This window comes from Diabrotica virgifera, chromosome 6 (assembly GCF_917563875.1).
Source record: "Diabrotica virgifera virgifera chromosome 6, PGI_DIABVI_V3a".
NCBI lineage: Eukaryota > Metazoa > Arthropoda > Insecta > Coleoptera > Chrysomelidae > Diabrotica > Diabrotica virgifera.
In genome coordinates, this window is record NC_065448.1 from 189,808,429 (window position 1) to 189,829,801 (window position 21,373).

The window sequence follows — 21,373 nt, forward strand, 5'->3', positions numbered from 1 at the left end:
TGTTTCTTGTGGACGAGAAAACCTACGCCGCCAACTGCCTTATCGTCTTCTCCAATGGAATGTAACAGATGCCCTGATTTTAAAACTAATTGGTTTTCTCCTTTTCTTCGTATTTCGGAAAGTCCCAGTACATCCCATTTTATGCAGTTAAGTTCTTCCTGTAATTCAATGAGCTTATCTTCAGTTGCAAGCGTTCTTACGTTATAAGTGGCAATATGCAATGTTCGTTGTCCATTTATGTTGTCCTAAATAATATGAATCTGCGCCAAGTGGATGATTTATATGTATGTTTAAACCCTTTGTTAGGTTGCAACAACTAAATCAATGCAACCCATTGATTGCATTTTTTTTTGTTTCAATACAAGCTATTATCATTGTTTAACTGGACAATGTCTAGTAGTCTAGTTATACAATGCTATTATAGATACGGGATTGTAGATTTGGGATATCTTTACCTAATCTTTTGAGAATCCTTTACATAAGTTTTATACAAAAATGCTGGTTTTATTCCTTTATAAATTTTCTAAGAATGCGTCAGGTACCTGGATAATGATCCAAAAATTTGTTTGCAAGAAACAAAATAAAAATAGCTGAGAAGAGAAAGTCAAAAGTATGGTTTACAATCACATTTACAGTTGAAGAATTCTTTAAAACGCAGATGTTTAAACAGCTATAACAATCTGAACGGATTTTGGTTTTTCGTTGTATAAGTACAGTTTTGCCCAAATTATTAGACGCACTATAAAAGATTTTATAAAAAATGATAATTATGAGATAATACCATTGTAATACTAAATAGGTTTTGTGTATGTACCGGACACAAGGTATGGTGTTCGATTGTCTATTAAATTGTCTATATTGAATCGCAAATAGAACATTAATATTAATGAACCAATACCTATGTATTTATTGACTCTTGAAAGAAAGAAAAGACTTTCTAGAAAACTAAATATTGTCAATTTGTTGTTGTCATATTGTGGCTCAACAAAATAATAACATTTAATAGTACTTTAATTCTTTCAATTTAATAAACTGGAATACAAAGAAAACCTTTTTATTTCATATCAATCACAACTGTAAACAACATACCGCTAATAGGCTTAGTTTTATAGTAAGTTTTGATAAAACGTTTTAGCGGTATCTACCTCTTTTTATATAAAGCTTTGTTTTAAAATATAATTAAGGGTTGCCTTAATAAACTGGGGCATATATCCATGCATAAAAACTATTAGCTAGTCCATAAATCCCTAACGGGCCAAAATTTTAGCATTCAATTTTGAAATCGATTTTGCCACCATTTTGTCAAATGTTAGTTACCGCCTTTGGGCCTAGCACGGCAGTATATAGACCGGGCAGTATCGTCGCCCCCGCTAGCGCAATTATTCCGATTCGATTTTTCTGCACAAACTTACTCAAAAAGAGGTCCTTATAACATATCCACAGGGTGCCGGGCGGTGCCGTGGTCGAAAAATTTTTTAAACAATTTTTTTTAAACAAATTCACAAAAATATTTTTTTTATTTCCAACAATTTTTTTTAGATAACTTGGGCTATTCTGAGCAAAAAAGTCTCCTGTCATTTTTCTCTAAAATTGACTGTTGTCGAGTTATACGCGATTAAAAATTTGAAAAATGCGAAAATAGCCATTTTCAAGGCTTCATAACTCGATTAAAAATTATTATTATGAAATTCAAAAAGTGACAACATCAAGATTCAAATACCTTCTTCAACGTCCTGAAGAGATTTTTGTCACTATTTTATTACAAAGCTGTTATTTTTAGTTATTAACAATTAGCGGTATAGTCCAACTGTATCGTCGCCCCCGTTAGCGGAACTATTTCGATTCGATTTTTTTGCACAAACTTACTCAAAAAGAGGTCTTTATAACATATCCACAGGGTGCCGGGCGGTGCCGTGGTCGAAAAATTTTTTAAACAATTTTTTTTAAACAAAAATAATTTTTTCATTTCCCACAATTTTTTTTTAGATAATTTGGATCATTGCGAGTAAAAAAGGTCTTAAGTTATTTTTCTCTAAACTTGACTGTTGTCGAGTTATACGCGATTAAAATTTGAAAAATGCGAAAATGGCCATTTTCAAGGCTTCATAACTCGATTAAAAATGATTATTATGAAATTAAAAGAGTGCCAAGATCAAGATTCAAATATCTTCTTCAACGTCTTGAAGATATTTTTGGCATTATTTTATTAGAAAGCTTTTTTTATTTTTAGTTATTAACAATTAGCGGTATAGTCCAACTGTATCGTCGCTCCCGTTAGAGGAACTATTTAGATTAGATTATTTTGCACAAACTTACTCAAAAATAGGTCCTTATAACATATCCACAGAGTGCCGGCCGGTGGTCGAAAAATTGTTTAAACAATTTTTTTAAACAAATAATTTTTTCATTTCCAACCATTTTTTTTAGATAATTTGGGTCATTCTGCGCAAAAAAGTTCTCTTGTAGTTTTTGTCTCAAATTGATTGTTGTCGAGTTATACGCGATTTTAACTTTGAAAAATGCGAAAATGGCCATTTTCAATGGTTAGTAACTCGATTAAAAATTATTATTAAGAGAGTCAGAAAGTGACCACATCAAAGTTTAAAACTTTGTTTTGTTTATTTATTTTTTTTTTGCGAATGTTATTCAATTTTTCATCAACTATCGCCAAGTTAAATGCATAATATTTTATAATAGAATCAATCACGGCAATTATTCTAATTCATCCGCTTCAACAATCAAACATAACATAATTTTAATAACAAATAGGTAAATGAAACATTTTTTAACAAATAAAATAGTCATATTATTCGAGTTATTAAGCCTTAAAAATGGCCAGTTTCGCATTTTTCAAATTTTTAATCGCGTATATCTCGACAACAGTCAAATTTAGAGAAAAATGACAAGAGACCTTTTTTGCTCAGAAATGATCCAAATTATCTAAAAAAAATTGTTGGAAATAAAAAAATTCTTTTTGTGAATTTGTTTAAAAAAAATTGTTTAAAAAATTTTTCGACCTCGGCACCGCCCGGCACCCTGTGGATATGTTATAAGGACCTCTTTTTGAGTAAGTTTGTGCAAAAAAATCTAATCGAAATAGTTCCGTTAACGGGGGCGACGATACAGTTTGACTATAGCGCTAATTGTTAATAACTAAAAATAACAGCTTTGTAATAAATTAATAACAAAAATCTCTTCAGAATGCTGAAGAAGGTATTTGAATCTTGATTTTGTCACTTTTTGAATTTCATAATAATCATTTTTGATCGAGTTATGATGCCTTAAAAATGGCCATTTTCGCATTTTTCAAATTTTTAATCGCGTATAACTCGACAACAGTCAATTTTAGGGAAAAATGACAAGAGACTTTTTTGCTCAGGATGACCCAAATTATCTAAAAAAAATTTTGGAAATAAAAAAATTATTTTTGTGAATTTGTTTCAAAAAAAAATTGTTTAAAAAATTTTTCGACCACGGCACCTCCCGGCACCCTTTGGATATGTTATAAGCACCTCTATTTGAGTAATTTTGTGCAAAAAAATCGAATCGGAATAATTGCGCTAGCGGGGGCGACGATACTCTCCGGTCTAATATTATATTGATTATTTCCCACCTTTAGACGTATCGGACGAGATTGACAACTACCACTGTCATAGTGACAGTTTTAGATACTCCTCTTATGTGCGTAAAGCTGGGAAACAATCAATATGATGTAAACTTATAGGATAATATCGCTAAATTTTCCAGCTTTATTAGTTTCTTTTCTTTTTACCTCACAACTTAGTACTAGGCCTGGATCCCGCCTACCAAGAAAAAGTTGATTAATAGCAAGCTGAAACTTTGTTAATAGGTTAACAGTGTCTAGTCAGGAAAGGAGAAAATTTAATTGTGGAACAGGTTAAAAACTTTGAACGTCAGACTACGAAACCGTTTCATATATTTTATGGGATAGAACTTCCAATTGATTTGTTACCGTTTCATTAAACTCTCATTAGTGTAGGAAACAGAGGTTGAACCTTGCAAAATGGACACAAGTTCGGTTTTATTTTTTTTTCTGTTATATCAAGGGGTGCTTATTATAAGACTAACTTTTTCTGAAAAAAATTCGCCCCGGAACCCCCCTTTTCACCCCTTTAAAAGAAGTAATTTGTGGTTTTTGCGGAACGTAGCCCTTCCTTTACCTTTTACAAAAATTTTTTTTCATAGAAATATGACGAGGACTATATTTTCTACGACATATTCCCGACAGCATATGTCTATCATCCACCGTTTAGTGGGGGTGGCGCCCCAAATTAGACAAGTTTTTAAAAAAGATGTTTTTAAAAAAAATATATTTTTCCTTAACTGTAACGGCAATTATTTACAGCATGCATGGATACCAAAAGCGATTTCCTAGTGCAACCCCTGTAGCAAAAAAAATAAATAAAATGGGGGGTTGAATTTTTTTTTGTTTTTTTGATTTTTGATTCATATGGGCATATGCTTCATCACTAGTGCTTTTCAAAAATATATATGGTTATTGCAACATCCCTGCGAAAACCACCCCTATCCATGAAAATATACTGCAAAAACTATCCCTATCCCTTGGCGAGCATGTTTTTACGAATTTCTCATTACCTATGCATTATTTTTAAACGAAACTTATACAAGGTTAAAGACCACTATTTTCTCTAAAAATTAGGTCCTATTTATTTTTTCGTATAAGCAACCGTTACGGCACAGTGGCGTCGTAAACCGCATATATGCTTTGGCGGGCTCCAGTTTTTGTTTTTTTTTTCGTCATCTGTTATTTTTATTGATAAAGTACTTATGTAAAATAAAACAACACAGTGTAACCAACAAATTATGGCTTATGCATATTTTACATTCTTTGCGCCCCAAAGCCACAGTGGTGTCCCAAAATCAATTTTTGCATATTTTCGCCACCTACACGCATTTTATTGCATTAATGCTACCTAAATAGCACAATATTCACCCTTAAGTGGTTGCTAAGCAGTGGCGGGTCCAGGGAGAGGTAATGGGAGCGATCACCCCCCCTCTCAAACCAAGTGATTATTATATTTAAAGATTATAAAATTACTCATTTATTTTTATAGAAATACTTATATTATATTATTAATTTAATAAGAATGGCGTACTTTTTATGCTTTAGCGACAGTGGCGGATCCAGTAGCGTTAAGAGGGGGGTGCCAATTGCCTAAATTACTATAAAAATAAATGAATATTTTTATAATCTTTGAATATAATATCACTTGGTTTGAGAGGGGGGATGTGATTACCCCCATCGCCCCTCCCTGGATCCGCCACTGCTTAGTGACCACATAAGGGTAAATATTGTGCTATTAAGGTAGCATTAATGCAATAATAAGCGTGTAGGTGGCGAAAATATGCAAAAATTGATTTTGGGCCACCACTGTGGCTTTGGGGCGCAAAGATTGTAAAATGTGCATAAGTCATAATTTGTAGGTTGCACTGTTTTGTTTTATTTTACATAAGTACTTTATCAATAAAACGAACAGATGACGAAAAAAAAACAAAAACTGGAGCCCGCCAAAGCATGTATGAGGTTTACGGCGCCACTGTGCCGTAACGGTTGCTTATACGAAAAAAAATAATAGGACCTAATTTTTAGAGAAAATAGTGGTCTTTAACCTTGTATAAGTTTCGTTTAAAAAGAATGCATAGGTAATGAGAAATTCGTAAAAACATGCTCGCCAAGGGATAGGGATAGTTTTTGCAGTATATTTTCATGGATAGGGGTGGTTTCCGCAGGGATGTTGCAATAACCATATATATTTTTGAAAAGCCCTATTGATGAAGCATATGCCCATATGGACCAAAATTCAAAAAACAAAAAAAAAATTTCAACCCCCCATTTTATTTATTTTTTTTTTTGGCTACAGGGGTTGCACTAGGAAATCGCTTTTAGTGTCCATACATGGGTAATAATAACGTGCACAAAATGATATATGAAGTATATTAATTAAGGGCATTGTGTGTGAAGGATTCCAAGAAAATCACTTTATTTATTAATTCTTCTTTCTTTTTGGGTGGTTCCGGGGAAAACATGGGGGTGCATTATACAAATTTATAAATAGCACCAGTATACGGGTAATCGCTGAAAGTCTTTTGACTCTAGCATAAACGGTTCAGATGGTATAAAAAGGGTTTTTTTTAAAATGTTACACCCTGTAATTAAAAAGAGGGCAATTAACCTTAAGTGAAACGTGTACCAAAAAATCAATCAGTTATTTGTGAATAATTGCCGCAAGATTTCTTCTTAATTTCCGTTACAGTTAGGGAAAAATATATATTTTTTTAAAACATCTTTTTTAAAAACTTGTCAAATTTGGGGCGCCACCCCCGCTAAACGGTGGACGATAGACAGATACTGTCGGAAGTAGATCGTAGAAAATATAGTCCTCTTCATATTTATATAAAGGAAATTTTTTGTAAAAGGTACAAGAAGGGCTACGTTCCGAAAAAAACCACAAATTACCCCCTTTAAAGGGGTGAAAAGGGGGGTTCCGGGACGAAATTTTTTCAGAAAAAGTTAGTCTTATAATAAGCACCCCTTAATATTTCAGAAAAAAAATAAAACCGGACTTGTGTCCATTTTGCAAGGTTCAACCTTTGTTTCCTACACTACATGCAAGAATTAAAGTGCTATTTATTATCAATATAATTCCTGTCATTTGACAAATTTTTCGTGTTCCACTCATTAAAATGCCCAGTTGGTGATAAACACGAGTCAGATTTTTGCATGAGAATTTAATGAAATGATAATAAATCAATTAGAAGTTCTGCCCGACAAAATACATCGAAAATTTTTATAGTCTGACGTTCCAAATTAAAATTTTCCCTGTTCAAGTGTTCCTATATATCAAAGTTTGTCCAACTAGACACCGTTGAGCTATTGACAAATTTTCAGCTTGCTATTAACCCTCGCAAGACCAACCTTTTAGTAGAAACAGCGAGGACCAAGGAGGGTCAATAAATGTCCACACATAATTAATCAAAAACGTGCTTCTTTATTTAAACTAATTTAAAAATGACTACTACTACTACTACTACTATCGGTTTACAGCGTTCTCCGACGCCTTTCGACTCCTAACCGCCATTCTTCTCTGTTTAACCATAGACCTGGAGGGATTTCTCTTTCCTCTAGTCCTTTTTCAATTCCCTCCCTCTAGCTTCTTCTCGGCCTTCCTCTTTTTCTTCTCTCTTGTGGTGTCCATGCCAAAATCTGTTTAGGGATCCTGTCATCTGGAATTCTCTGTACATGGCCGTACCATACCAGTTGTTTTGTTTTTATGTCATCAATTACTGTATGTGTTACTCCCATCATTTCTCGTATTCTCTCGTTCGGTATCCGATCTCTTCTTGATTTGCCTGCTGCTCTTCTCCAGAAGTCCATTTCTGTTACTAGTAACATTTTCTGCGCTCTTTGTTTCAGTGGCCAAACTTCACTGCCATATGTGATTATACTTTTAAGTATGCTATTTTATATAAGCTGTTTGTTCGCTTTAGATATTGTCTGGTTCCACAGAATGCCGTTCATCATGAATATGGCTTTTCTACCCTGTATGTTTCTGTCCTTTATAGCAGCATCGGGTGTTCCATCTTGAGTTATCTTCATGCCCAGGTATTTGTATTCATCACATTGTTTAATTTCTACCCCATCGTCTAATGTGATGGACTGCTTTGTTCCTCCAATACACATGGCTTCAGTTTTCATAATGTTGACTTCGAGGCCCCATTTGTTATATTCTTCTATTAGCTTCCGCGTCATGTAACTTAAGTCGTCATGATCTTGAGCAATCAGAATTTGGTCATCAGCGAAACATAAAGTGTATAGTGTTGTGTCGTCATTGAGAGGTATTCCCATGCCATTACATTTCCTTTTCCACAGCTTGAGTGCTTGTTCCAGATAAATTTTTAAAAGGGTAGGCGAAATACAACAACCCTGCTTCAATCCTTTCGTGACCTTAAATCCCTCAGACATCCTTGATCCAGTTTTAATTTTTGCAGTCGTTCCATTATACAGACTTTGGACTGCTTTGATAAGACCATGTTTAATGTTGATTTGATGTAGGGTTGACCATAGTTTGCTGAGGGGCACACTGTCATATGCTTTTTGTAAGTCTACGTATACCAGGTGAACTTCTTTATTGATGGCTGTTTTTTTCTCAATAACTTGCGTAATAGAGTACAGGCGGTCTACTGTGGACCGCTCAGCTCTAAAGCCAGCTTGCTCCTCTGCTTCGTAATCTCTATAGTCATTTTCTATTTTGGTCTTAATAAGTTTCCCATACATCCTACTTATTGTGCTGTTTACCGCAATTCCTCTGTAATTTTCACATTGATCCTTGCTGCCCTTTTTGTGGATTGTTGACATGATAGATAATTTCCATTCTTTTGGTAATTCCGCACCATTTAAGCAATCTTGGAAGAGTTTTCTTAGCTGTTCTTGAAGTTTGTCTGTGCCGGCTTTCACTAATTCTGCAGGGATGTCACCAGGACCAGGGGATTTTCCATTTTTCAGGGATTTGGTTATTTCTTTCATGTCTGATTTACTTATTTGTAATGGTGATGAATTTATATGTATACCTATCGTGTTGTCTTCTATGTTAACAAATTCTGGTCTTTATTCTGTGAGTAATTTTTTAAAATATTCTTCCCATTTTTCCGTTGTTATTGGTGATATAACGTCTTTTTTCTAATTAGTTCTCATATTTTCAATTAATCTCCAACTCTCTGTGCTTCTTCTACCTCCTATGTAAGTGTTGATTTTTGGCAGTTCTTTTCCCATGATTCGTTCTTTTTTTGAGTTATCTTCTTTCTTACTTTGGCTTGGGCTTCTTTGTAAATTATTTTATCGTTGTCTGTTTTTGTTGATAGGAACGTTTGGTATTTCCGACGTTTATCTGTAATTTCTTTTTCTACTTCTTCATCCCATCAGTATGGTTTTATTCCTTTATGGTTTTCGTCACATTTCCCCAGTGCTTCTTCTGCTGCCAAATGAATGGACTTTTTGATGTGTTCGTAGTGTTCTTCGGTATTTTCAAAGCTACCACTTTCTAATTTTTCGTCTAAACGTTTTTTATACAATAGCTTTACACTCTCATGGTTTAGACTGTATAGATTGTACCGTACTTGTTTTATTAACTGATTTGACTCGATGTGCTCTTTTTCTTTTTCATATCTGTTTGGGAGTACGGCTTTAACTTTTAGCATATGATGATCGGTGCCGCATGATGGCCCTCTGGCTGCTCGCACATCTTGTATTTTAATTGTAGTTATCTGTCTTACAACGCTATAATCTATTATAGATTTCAGATTTCTGGTCTGTTGTATCCAGGAGTACTTATGTATATCACGGTGTGGATAAAATCCATTTAACCCGCCATTACACGCGCTATGAGGGAATACCTCACCATATTTGTTTATAACCAATAAAATCGTCTTAACTAATACGATACCCTTGAGCACCCAGGAATGCCTTTAGCATCGTTCATGAGAGGGTATGAAAAAGTTATAGAATATTTCAGACGGTCAGTGTGCTCTGTGATACTTGAAAGAAGTGACATCCCTCTTCAAGTGAGAGAATTCCTCACTGCGCGTGCAATCACGGTGAAATCACGTTTCTGTTATCTCAAAGAAACTTTTAGGTTTTTGTTTAATATTTGGGTAGGTTTAATTAAAATATTATTGTTTAGGTTAGGTAAGGAACAGTGCCGCACCGAGGGGGGGTTAAAATCCCTCCCAGAGCATACAGAAATATATATAAAAGAAAGTAGGAAAATGTAACCTGTCTTTCACAAATAATACAAAAAACTTTCGGTACCCAAGCCAACCCCCCCCCCCCAGAGGAAGATTCTAGGGGCGTCACTGGTTAAGAACCCATTTTTAAATTTATCTCTTCTAATTGAGAAATAAGCCACAATTTAACTTTAAAAATTGATTTTATTGACGTTTCGAAATCCACCTCGGACGTCGTTATCAAAACACAAAATATTAATAGTTAATCACATAAATGCCACAAAGAAATAGCTTCAGAACAGTTGTTAATTTTAATTTGTATTTTTAGTAAAATGAATTCGCGTAAAGAACGTCAATTACTTCAGTGGGTTCCTGAAATTGAAAATAAGGAAAACTTGCTTTTAATCTATATTATTTTTACTTTTGTTTTGTTAAATTAATAAAAAAAAATTGGTTTACGAGACCTTCTATAATATGTGAGTACAACCCAGTTTACAGTTATACATGTTGACATTCATTCTTCCTCGAAATAAGTCGAATTGATGTAGGTGAGGGCGACGCTCATACGCGTGCAACCACGTCACAATAGAAGACGCGTGTAACGGCGGGTTAATATTTTTAAGTTATTTTGTGTGCATCTTTATATTAATCTGGTTCCATTATCGTTTCTGTTATTTTCACCGTGTGATCCTATCACTTTGTTGTTAAATTCCCGTCCAACTCTGCTATTGAAGTCTCCTAGAAGTATGATCTCTCTAGATGTTCCTACTTTTATAATTTCATCGTTCAGTTGTTCGAAGACTTCATCTTTATTGTTGATTAATGCGTCCTCATTAATGCCATATACTCCTAGTATGGCTATTCTGCTTCCTTTTATCGTGATGTTTATTTTTATAAACTTCTGATTAATTGCTTCCCAAGAGGTAATATATCTTCTTAAAGTTTTGCGAATAACAATAGCAACTCCTTGTTGTGCTTTTTGGTCTTTAGTTACTCCACTATAGAACATGTCTTAGTGACCCCACTTTTCGGAACCACTACCCTTCTTTTTAGTTTCCGTAAGCACCGCGATATCTATCTCTGCATTTTTGAGTTCTGACATGATTTCTGGTGTTTTTCGGGAGATACCTTGCACATTCCATGTACAAAAATTCATTAACCGTTTTCTTTGCAGTTTTCGTCTATTGTGTTTCCAATCTTGTGCTCCGAGGCTTTGGTTAGGCTTTTTAACATTGTACGTGTTTCATAAGTACCGAGGAGTTAGCTCGGTGCCTTAACCCCCAACCTGGAGGGCCAGGGATTTTACATCGGAGTATCCTTCTCCTATGCGAGATTCTTCCACTACAGCTAGAGAGTCCCACGTACCCTGATCTTATACTATCCCTAAAATCAAGGGTTGCCAGCTCCGCCACTTTCGCCGTACCAAAAAGTAGTCTTCGTCGCCTTGGATGCCGTTCTGGACTTCATCCGTAACCGTGGACAAGGGACCCTTAGCAGGTGCTAGCTTCCCGGGTCAAGAAGCTCCTAGAACCTGCGGAGGGCAGGGATTAATTCACTTTCCCTGATAGGACTATCCAATAGAATCCAAGGATTCTAAAGGAACCCGCTACCGCGGGTAGGAACATAACACTTATTCCGCGGGTGTAAAATGACTATTTTATAATATTCCTAGACGTTAATGGAACAGTTAAAAGATACGAATTTATAATTTACCCGGAGTCTTCGGCTTCAGTGAAATTGGCATCATCGTAGGATACAGAAACATTTTTGACTCCTGTCTATGCTTACCGTATACATACTTGCATTTTGAACAAACTATGGTTGTTTTTGCCCACTTATTGGCCGTTTTTCTTTTAGATTTTGCTAATTTGACACATGAATGATATCGTCCCTTTCCATTTTGGGATGGTGTTAAAGGTACCTATTCAAGGGGATTATTTATAGTGCACTGTCAAGTTTTTATAAAAGTATGAGGAAATGAATTAAATTATAGAAATGCGAATTATGCCATCTGATAGGGCAGTAATACGCCGACAACTACTAATTATTTGAGATTTTTAGGAACAGAAGTATTTAGAAAATCGGATGTAATGCAATGTTCTGGATACTTTTTAACCCACCTTGGTCCTTCTAGAGTTACTCAACTTTTTTTTTAGTACGCGAGATCCAGGTCTATACGTCTTCCATCTTTTGCGCTATTTTGTCGGTTATTAGCGCGCTTATCACTGTATATTCATTTACTTCAACTTCATTATTCAACTTTCGCACAAATCGTGTTTTTTAAACAGGAATTATCATGTTGTGAGTTTAATTAAAAAGTGGATATTTTAACGAAGAAAACCAGCCCTAGCAAGATTTAAAAAAATGATATTATTTATTATGGAATTATTTCTAAAAAAATTTGGTAATTAACAACATATTGATATAGAGATATTTTCTTTAAGTTTTTATAGAAATGGAAAAAATAAATGACGAGAGCAAACAAATAAGGATTTTTTTATAATTCTAACTTTAGAGTAAAAACGTTATACCTGACGATAAAAACAAATGATAATCATTAAGGGCGTAGGCGCAAAGTTTCGGGCCAATGCATTTTACGGCGAATCCTGGAAAAACTAATAAATATATTTGAAAAAATTTAAAAGCAGAATAAAATATTACATTATCACCGAGGGCGGAAAGTTCCTTAGATTAAACAAAAAGATTCTTTTGAATTCAAAATAATTTTGAACAAATTTGAACATTAATTTGAAATTAAAAAGTACTCAAAATTTCCTCTTTATTTTCACCCCTGTATTAAAATATAAATATTAAAATAAATGAATTATATAGGGAAATAGAATATATGAATTTTAAAAGTTTTCAGGGACTTCCGACCCTGTGTAATAAGGTAATCTTTATTTCTGCTTTGAAATTTTTCAAATATATTTATTAGTTTTCTCAGGATTCGAAAAACATTAATACATTTAAAAAGCGTTGGCCCGAAATTTTGCGCGATTGATTGGTCTATACCGTTAACATAACAATAGTTTGTGTTTAGAGAACGGTAAAGTTCATGAAAATGTCAATTCTGATTGTGAAACTGAAATGAGTATTTTTTATTAGAGAGTTTTAAAGTGTAGAGAGTTATTTTAATGCATATTAATTAGTTTGTACTAAACAAATAACATAATAATATATTCACGTTTTCACAAAATCCCTGTATTTTCATCTCTGTCAGATATAATAATCAAAAGTTAAAACACGATCAAATCGAATTTATTGTCGTCCAATATGGCAACACATGCTGAGATTATTATTGTGGATTTATTAACAAATCAATAATATTATACAAAATTCAAATTTCAGTGGATAGGGGTAGATATCATCTGCCGCCATTGTTTCAACTAGATATTTCTTACCTGTTCTTACATGTCCAAAGAAAAAATGTTGATAAAGTAAATTATCAACAGTTTAAGAGATTCATCAGGTTAAACTTCGTAACTCCGTTCAGCAACAAGATTAGTGCTCGCTGTCAGCACCAAATTGATTATATCTACGCACACTGTGATACCACTAATAATTATGGGGTAATGGAATCGACATTTTGGGGTTTCTAGCCCCGCAGCAATATACATTTTCTTACGATAGTGATGAAAGCAAGTAGATACACGTGAATAAGGTTATTGTAAATTATTATTATCATACAATCCTTTATTTATGGTGTAGATAGGAAATACAAAACCTCTCGTTTAAATTTGAAAGATGGAATATACAAGGAATATTATAACGATTAGGATATAGAGTAGGGTTGAATTATTTGGACTAAAATACACACCTAAGTTACAATAGATAATAGAAACTATATAGTTCAGAGAAGTAAGGAAAAAATATCCTGTTGGTGACATAACCCCCTCCAGGCCGAAACCAAATTTGTATTGGGGTAGTATGGACATCTATATTAATAACCTATATGTTTCCTGCAGCCGATTTTATGATATACATAGTTATAAACAAATGAAAATCAAAACACGGTAAATTTTCGCTTTTTTCGCCTATAACCAAAAGTTAAGTATTTTAACCACATTTTAGAGTGAGAATCTCATAAATCGTATAAAAAAACTTCAATATGGCGTTCGCTGAATATGTCTATCCTTATTGGTTGCTTAGAAAATTGAAAAACAAATCATAAATTTTTGAATTTTTATAAATATTCATAACTTATGTAAAAATTAACTTAGAACCTTCTTATTACACGGAATGCTAAGACTTCTGGTGCTTAAATCATACCCTAAATTTCAAAGCAATTGGTCAAATGGTTTAAAAGGTATTTAATTTGTTTATCCCAAATTAATGTTTTTTTGCAACGCTGTAAGGCACACAATGATGAAGTTACACTAATACTTTGGATAGTTTATGAAAGAAGAAGATTTATACTATTAAATTAATTTAAAAAAATTGACAAAAATAATTCTAAATACTGCAAAATAATTTTGTAAAACATGTGAATTTAAAAAAGGAGGGATAACTTCGTCTCGCCTAGGACAATTGCTTTTCTTTCTAAATGTGTATAAAAATTCAGTCTTTCCAAATATGAAAATAGTTATTATCCTAACAAGTGCAGAAAGTCATTCTTTTCCGCACGCGACTGCAGCTTGCCGAACGACGCGAAGCGGGAGTTCGGCAAGCAGTCGAGTGCGGAAAAGAGACTTTCTGCAAGAGTTAGGAACAATATTTTTTCTAAGAGTCTTTAAAAAATTACCAAATCTTAATCAATTAATTTAAATAATATGATTATTTCATTCATAGAAGATTGTGACCAATAGAAAGCTACAGAAATCTGAATTAAATCGATAATTTTTGATAATTGCCCGTCGCTAAGTATATTACGTCAGATGCCCTTCGTTGCTACGAAAAAATACATTCAGTGACATTAATGACAATTAATGTTCTAAAAATTATAAAAGTGATGACTTTCAATCGTCAAATATTTATAAAAACTTTGTGTTTAATTGTACTAATTTGTACTTACATAAAAAAATTACAATAAAATTTTGGTTTTGAACAGTTTTATTCATGAATTAATCGTAACAAACTGCACTTGAACTCTAAAATTAATATAGAATTTTTGCCCTCGTGACACTTTGACATAATTTCACTCTCCTTTGGCTCGTGAAATTAAAACTGTCAAAGTGTCACTCGGGAAAAATTCAATAATTTTAAAGCTCTTGTGCAATTACTACTGAAAATACATACACAAATTAATTCTTTGACAAGGTTGTCAAAACCAAACTTTCAATATAATTAGTTACCATGACGACGATCTTGGATTCCATGACGATGATTCAAAACGACTGTTATTGTCTACCGATTTGACTTTCGAATATTATGTCAAAATAATTTTATTTCATCGAATTGTCGCGTTAATTTCATTAAAACAGGAACACAATAAGATATATTTGAAATAAATTAGTAAATAATATCTAAATATTAGTTTATTGCATGTATTATAATTACTTTAAGGCCATATTAACATATCTAAATTACCACGCGTGCGGAAAAGTAAAAACCGAGTGCGGAAAAGTAACACGCGTGCGGAAAAGTAACACGCGTGCGGAAAAGTGAAACCTTCTTAACTAAAATGCGTGCGCGAAAGTAGACATTTTTGCACGCTCGTAGAAAAAATAGTTTTTCTACGGGTAACGGTTAAAAAGTTATTCTAATTATTTATAAGTAAGCTAAAGATCGACGTGTTTTTGCAAAATAATTTTACACTGTTTAAAAATACTATTTGTCATTTTTTTTTAATTAAGTCAATAGTATAAATGTTCTTATTCCATAAACTGTCAGAAATCTTACTGTAACCTCATAATTTTCTGACTTATAGTGTTGAAAAAAAAATTAATTTGGGATAAACAAATTAAATAACTTTTAAACTATTTGACCAATTGCTTTGAAATTTAAAATATAATTTAAGCACCCGAAGTCTCAGCAATTCGGTTAATAAGAAGGTGCTAAGGTAATGTTTACATAAGTTATGAATATTTATAAAAACTCAAAATTTATGATTTATTTTGCAACAACTTTTTGGATATAGACGAAAAAAGCGAAAATTTACCGTTATTTGATCTTCATTTGTTTATAACTATGTATATCATCAAAATCGGCTACAGGAAACATAAAGGTTACTAGTATAGATGTCCCATGTCCATACTACTCAAAAAATTTTGTTTCGGCCTTGAGGGGGATGTGTCACGAGAAAAACCTTATTTCTCTGGACTAATAGGGTAATGTTGTTTGCTGAAGATCAGCATGTAAAAAGTTTTTCAAGTCGTGGGTGTATCACCCAAGCGTCATCGCCGAGGGGAAACAACTGACTCTGTTTTAATATGTTTGTAATGTTTTTGTGGCATACATGAATTAATCAAAAATTGTAATACGACCAGATACTATTAACATGCTCATGCACATAACCTTCACCCGGCATCCGACAGGTGAAATTTTTTGCCACTAACAGACAGGTGGGGTGTGACAATCCCCAGCAATTGAAGGAGTTAAAGATTCCCAAAAAATCTCTTTACGTTTAGTTTTCTGTGATGTCTGGAACGCCAGCATATTAAATCTGGTCAGAATAGTCACTATTTACACTAACATTGTCTATTTCTTCACTTACTTCCGAATGTCTCTTGTCAATACATTCGTCACTGCCTGCTTAATCCCATAAGACCTGAAGACGTGTTTATTCTCGATCCTAATTCATTTTAGTTTAGACTAATAAATAAATATATTAAAATCTGTAATAACTATTATTCACTTACCTATACTTCCTTATTTATAGGAGTAAAACAAAATAAAGGCAATTTTGCAGAAAGTACCAAATCAGAAAGGTGGGGCGTGACCACTTTCAATCCAAATGTACATGCTGAAACTAACAGACGACTAAAAACTATGTGTCATCGCATAGATTAATATAAAATAGAAAGCCGCTGTGGCCACTACATGCAATATTTCCTTATTTTTCAGGCGCTACAGAATTGATGGGGTTTACCACACCCCACCTGTTGGATGCAGGGTTGAGTAGTGATACTTTTATCTTCTATTGACCATTAGTTCTGATGATGATAAATTTGTCGATAGCGCTTCGCTAAGGAAATAATAGTTATTTATGAAACAGTTCGTGAAGTATGCTTTTTGCGAACGCACGCGATGTTTAGAGCACGAGCGACAACGAAGCGAGTGCTATAAATCGCGTATGTTCGCAAAAAGTACTTCACGCACAGCTTCATACAATATTTTATCTACGATAAACAAATAAAAAAGCTGTAACTCTTCGGCACTGGAATGCATTTCTATCCTACAATTTTTAGAACTTTTGCATTTAAAAATTCTAACTACTTTCAAACCACAAAACTGTCAAAACTTTTGTTGTAATTCATTGCTCATATTGTCATCACCATGACAACGCTAAAGTTAAGGATTGTCACCATGACAACGCGAAAGTTAAAAACAGTGCGAAAAAGTAAGTCCCACTTAAAATACATTATTACTTCACGCACACTTTAAATCCTTCACACACTGCTATCTATAATGACAGTTTTCACAAACTAAAAACTTATACATAATATGACATAGAGTAGATAAATACATTTTACGCACTTTAACACACTACTTTTTCACTTCCCTTATTTAATATTTACTTAGTATCCAAATTGAACTAAACACTGGACTAAACGTTGCATAATCATTTAAATCAGAAGATTCGAAGTCAAATAGGCGGAATAAGGATAGATAAAAATGTAATATGGCCGGCGTAGCTCAGGCGGTAGTATGCTTGACTCAAGTGCTGATAGGCCGGGGTTCAAATCCTAGCGCGCGCCAGTAAGAACAACTAGACATTTTTAAAATGTCTATAGGCCCCAGGTCAACTAAGTCTGAATAAAGAGTACCTTGGGTAAAACCAGGGGTAATAATAGGCGGTTGAAGCGTAGCATTGGACCTGTTACCTTCCTTGTATACCGTAGGCCCTAGATATAGCAGACTACCCTGCTATAATCCCAAAGCCGCGTCAGCGTTATAAAACGGGAGACTATCATATAAAAATTTAATACAAACAAATATTTTAAACTAAAAAGGGAGAGTTCTCTGAGTTGACTGTATACCATAATATAGTTAAAAAACTCTAACACCGAAGTAAAACAATTCTATGATAAAGCTATACTAAAAATTTAAAAAATCCCAATGGATTGTCTTAAATGTGTTCAGAATGAACGTTTTCGGAATTATCAGTCCATCATCAGTGCACCTAAAATAGAATAAGTAATCCCACTATTAAAAATTGAAAAGCTGTTTTAAATTTTGAATGTTGAAAAAATTGTGGTTACGATTACTTACTCGAATACTTGCCAACTAGTCCCAGAACTAAACAATGGTTATAATTAAAATTCAGTCTACATTATAGTTTGTTGAAATTAAGAAGGCTTAACGCCGATGTTGGAAGATACCACTGGTTACATGGTGAAACCCTAAACGAAACCCTAAGGAACCATCCTAGACCACGAATATCTGCCAAGGGTCAAAAGTTCATGAGAAAATGATTGAAGTAACAGTGACGGTACGGAACCAAGGTAGTCGATTTTATCTAACAATAAAACACTGAAAACGTTTGTTTTAGTGTAGAATAAAGGTAAACAAGTACAGATTAAAAATCAAAAAATTATAATAGAACATAAAGAATGGATATGGAATAAAGAAAAAGGAGAACTCGAAGTCAGAAATATGAAAAATTCAAAAAACTGAAAAACGGAAATACGACGGAAATAGTGGAGACGAAAAAGGCTGGAATAAGGAAAAAAAACAAACAACGATAATCAAATAAAAAATATTAAAGGAAAACAGCAAGGGGGTGAACTAATAAATAACGAAACGATAGAAATAGGTATTTGGAACACAAGAGGAATAAATGGTAAAGAAGAGGAAATAGTCGAAGAAATGGAAAAACTGAAAACTGACATCTTAGGAGTCACAGAAACAAAGAAAAAAGGAACAGGAATGAAAGAAATAAAAGACGGATACAATATATGGTGGACAGGAGTGGACCAAAGTAGCACAGCGAAAGCAGGAGTAGCAGTAATTGTAACTCCATCCTACATGAAGAACATCATCGATGTCCAATTTACAAACGAGAGGATTTTAACAGTTCAACTAAAGATTAAACAAGAAAAGTATAGTTTCATCATAACATATGCACCAACTGATAATACAAACAAGAATGAAAAAAATGAGTATTTTGAAAAATTTCAAGAAATAGTAGACAAGACAGAGAATAACAATTTAATAACAATGGGCGACATGAATGGAAGAGTGGGAAAACAAAATGCGGGTATAAAAAAATGGCTAGGAAAAGAGGCAGAAGAGACGAGAAACGATAATGGAACAAGGACTATAAATTTATGCATCGAAAATGATCTGATAATAGGGAATTCAAAGTTTACACACAAAGACGACAAAGAGAGGGGTAGAGGCGAGAGATCAATAATTGATTATTTCTTAATTAACTCCGAGATATGGAAACCAGTAAAAAATATTAAAGTAAAAAGAAGCGCACAGATTCGAAGTGACCACTATCTAGTCAAAATGAGCTTTAGAATAATAAAATACATACAAAATGACAAAAAGCTAGAGAAACATAGGAAAAGAGAAAATAAGTACCAAAATATATAAGAAAGATGGAAAGATTATAAACATAGTCTATTAGTAGCTGCAAAAGAGAGCTGTGGAGTAACAAAAATAAGTAATAACCCCAAAAAACGCACGGCATGGTGGACAAAAGACTTAGAAAACATAGTACTATATAGAAAAAATAGTAATCATATAATATAATTCAGCTCAACCAGGTAACTTTTTCAAAGATCTTCTAAGATTAATTTTCAATCTACTCAACTATTCAATAATTCAACAAATATTGACATAAGTGAAAGATTTTTCATCTATTATTATTTTTTCATATTTGCCTCTTTTCAACTTTTTTAGTAATATCTCATAAAGTCTCATTGCTGTACAAGTAATCATAACTTTATATTACTATAAATTTAATTTCATGTACAGTTACCTTTACACTTGACTTTAATTCTGAATTATTTATTAACGGTTTTATTGTTTGACACTTTTAATATTAAAAATTTTAGAAAATTTTGCCTAATTACTATTGTTCAATTTAATTTCAATATCTCCAACAAATCAAATTAACACCGAAGTAAAACACTTCTATGATAAAGCTATACTAAAAATTTTAAAAATCCCAATGGATTGTCTTAAATGTGTTCAGAATGAACGTTTTCGGACTTATCAGTCCATCATCAGTGAACCTAAAATAGAATAAGTAATCCCACTATTAAAAATTGAAAAGCTGGTTTAAATTTTGAATGTTGAAAAAATTGTGGTTACGATTACTTACTCGAAAACTTGCCAACTAGTCCCAGAACTAACCAATGGTTATAATTAAAATTCAGTCTACATTATAGTTTGTTGAAATTAAGAAGGCTTAACGCCGATATTGGAAGATATCACTGGTTACATGGTGAAACCCTAAACGAAACCCTAAGGAACCATCCTAGACCACGAATGTCTGCCAAGTGTCAAAAGTTCATGAGGAAATGCTTGAAGTGACAGTGACGGTACAAAACTAAGGTAGTCGATTTTATCTAACAATAAAACACTGAAAACGTTTGTTTTCTATACTTCCACAAAATTTATTATAACTATGTGACTACAGCAGCTTCGGCAGAGTACCTTTCTCAAGTGATTTAGATTACTATGTGTTTGCCTTGTTAAAGTCTTTAACTGAAGAGGTTGAGGAGTGGGGAGTGGGGAGCTGTTTGTCTCGAGTTGGTCATTCAGAATTATATCTGTTAATTTTCAAAAATTATAATCAAATGGTCATGATCAAAATAACGATATGATAAAATTTCAAAATATCTGAAAAGTATATCGTTTAAATCTATTGCAATTTCAAAAAGCTACTAGTCACATAATTTAAATCTGCTCCTCAACTTATAAAACCAACAATATATTTCCACATGAGGTTAATTTCCATATTTATTTCTCACTATATTAGTATACCGATTCACAAATTTATCTTAATTTCTATTTCCCTCATTACCTTCAGTTTTATCCTCATTTTACCATTTTTACCAATTTGTTACTCTTCTTCTTTTTCAACTAATTTGATCAGTATAATTTTATAGTCAATTTATAGTCAACAGATAATTATTAACAATTTTAAATTCCAAATTTTGTAAAATAAAATGTTTCTCTTTCTTTTAACTGCAATAGATTTAAACGATAGACTTTTCAGATATTATGAAATTTTATCATATCATTATTTTGATAAAGACCACTTGGTTATAACTTATAAAAATCGACTACCTTAGTCCTGTACCGTCACTGTCATTTTAATCATTTTCTAATGAACTTTTGACACTTGGCAGACATTCGTGGCTTAAGATGGTTGCATATGGTTTCGTTTAGGGTTTCACCACGTAATAAGATGTATCTACTAACATCGGCGTTAAGCCTTCTTAATTTCAACAAACTATTATGCAGACTGAATTTTAATTATAACCATTGTTTGGTT

General features: G+C 33.1%; 1 protein-coding gene across 4 annotated transcripts in view; it reads right to left on the reverse strand.

Moving 5' to 3' along the window:
- Positions 1 to 21,373, reverse strand: part of LOC114328055 (neuropeptide F receptor) — a 1,158,133-nt gene that overhangs the window by 624,921 nt on the left and 511,839 nt on the right. The gene's annotated exons all lie outside the window — the stretch shown is intronic.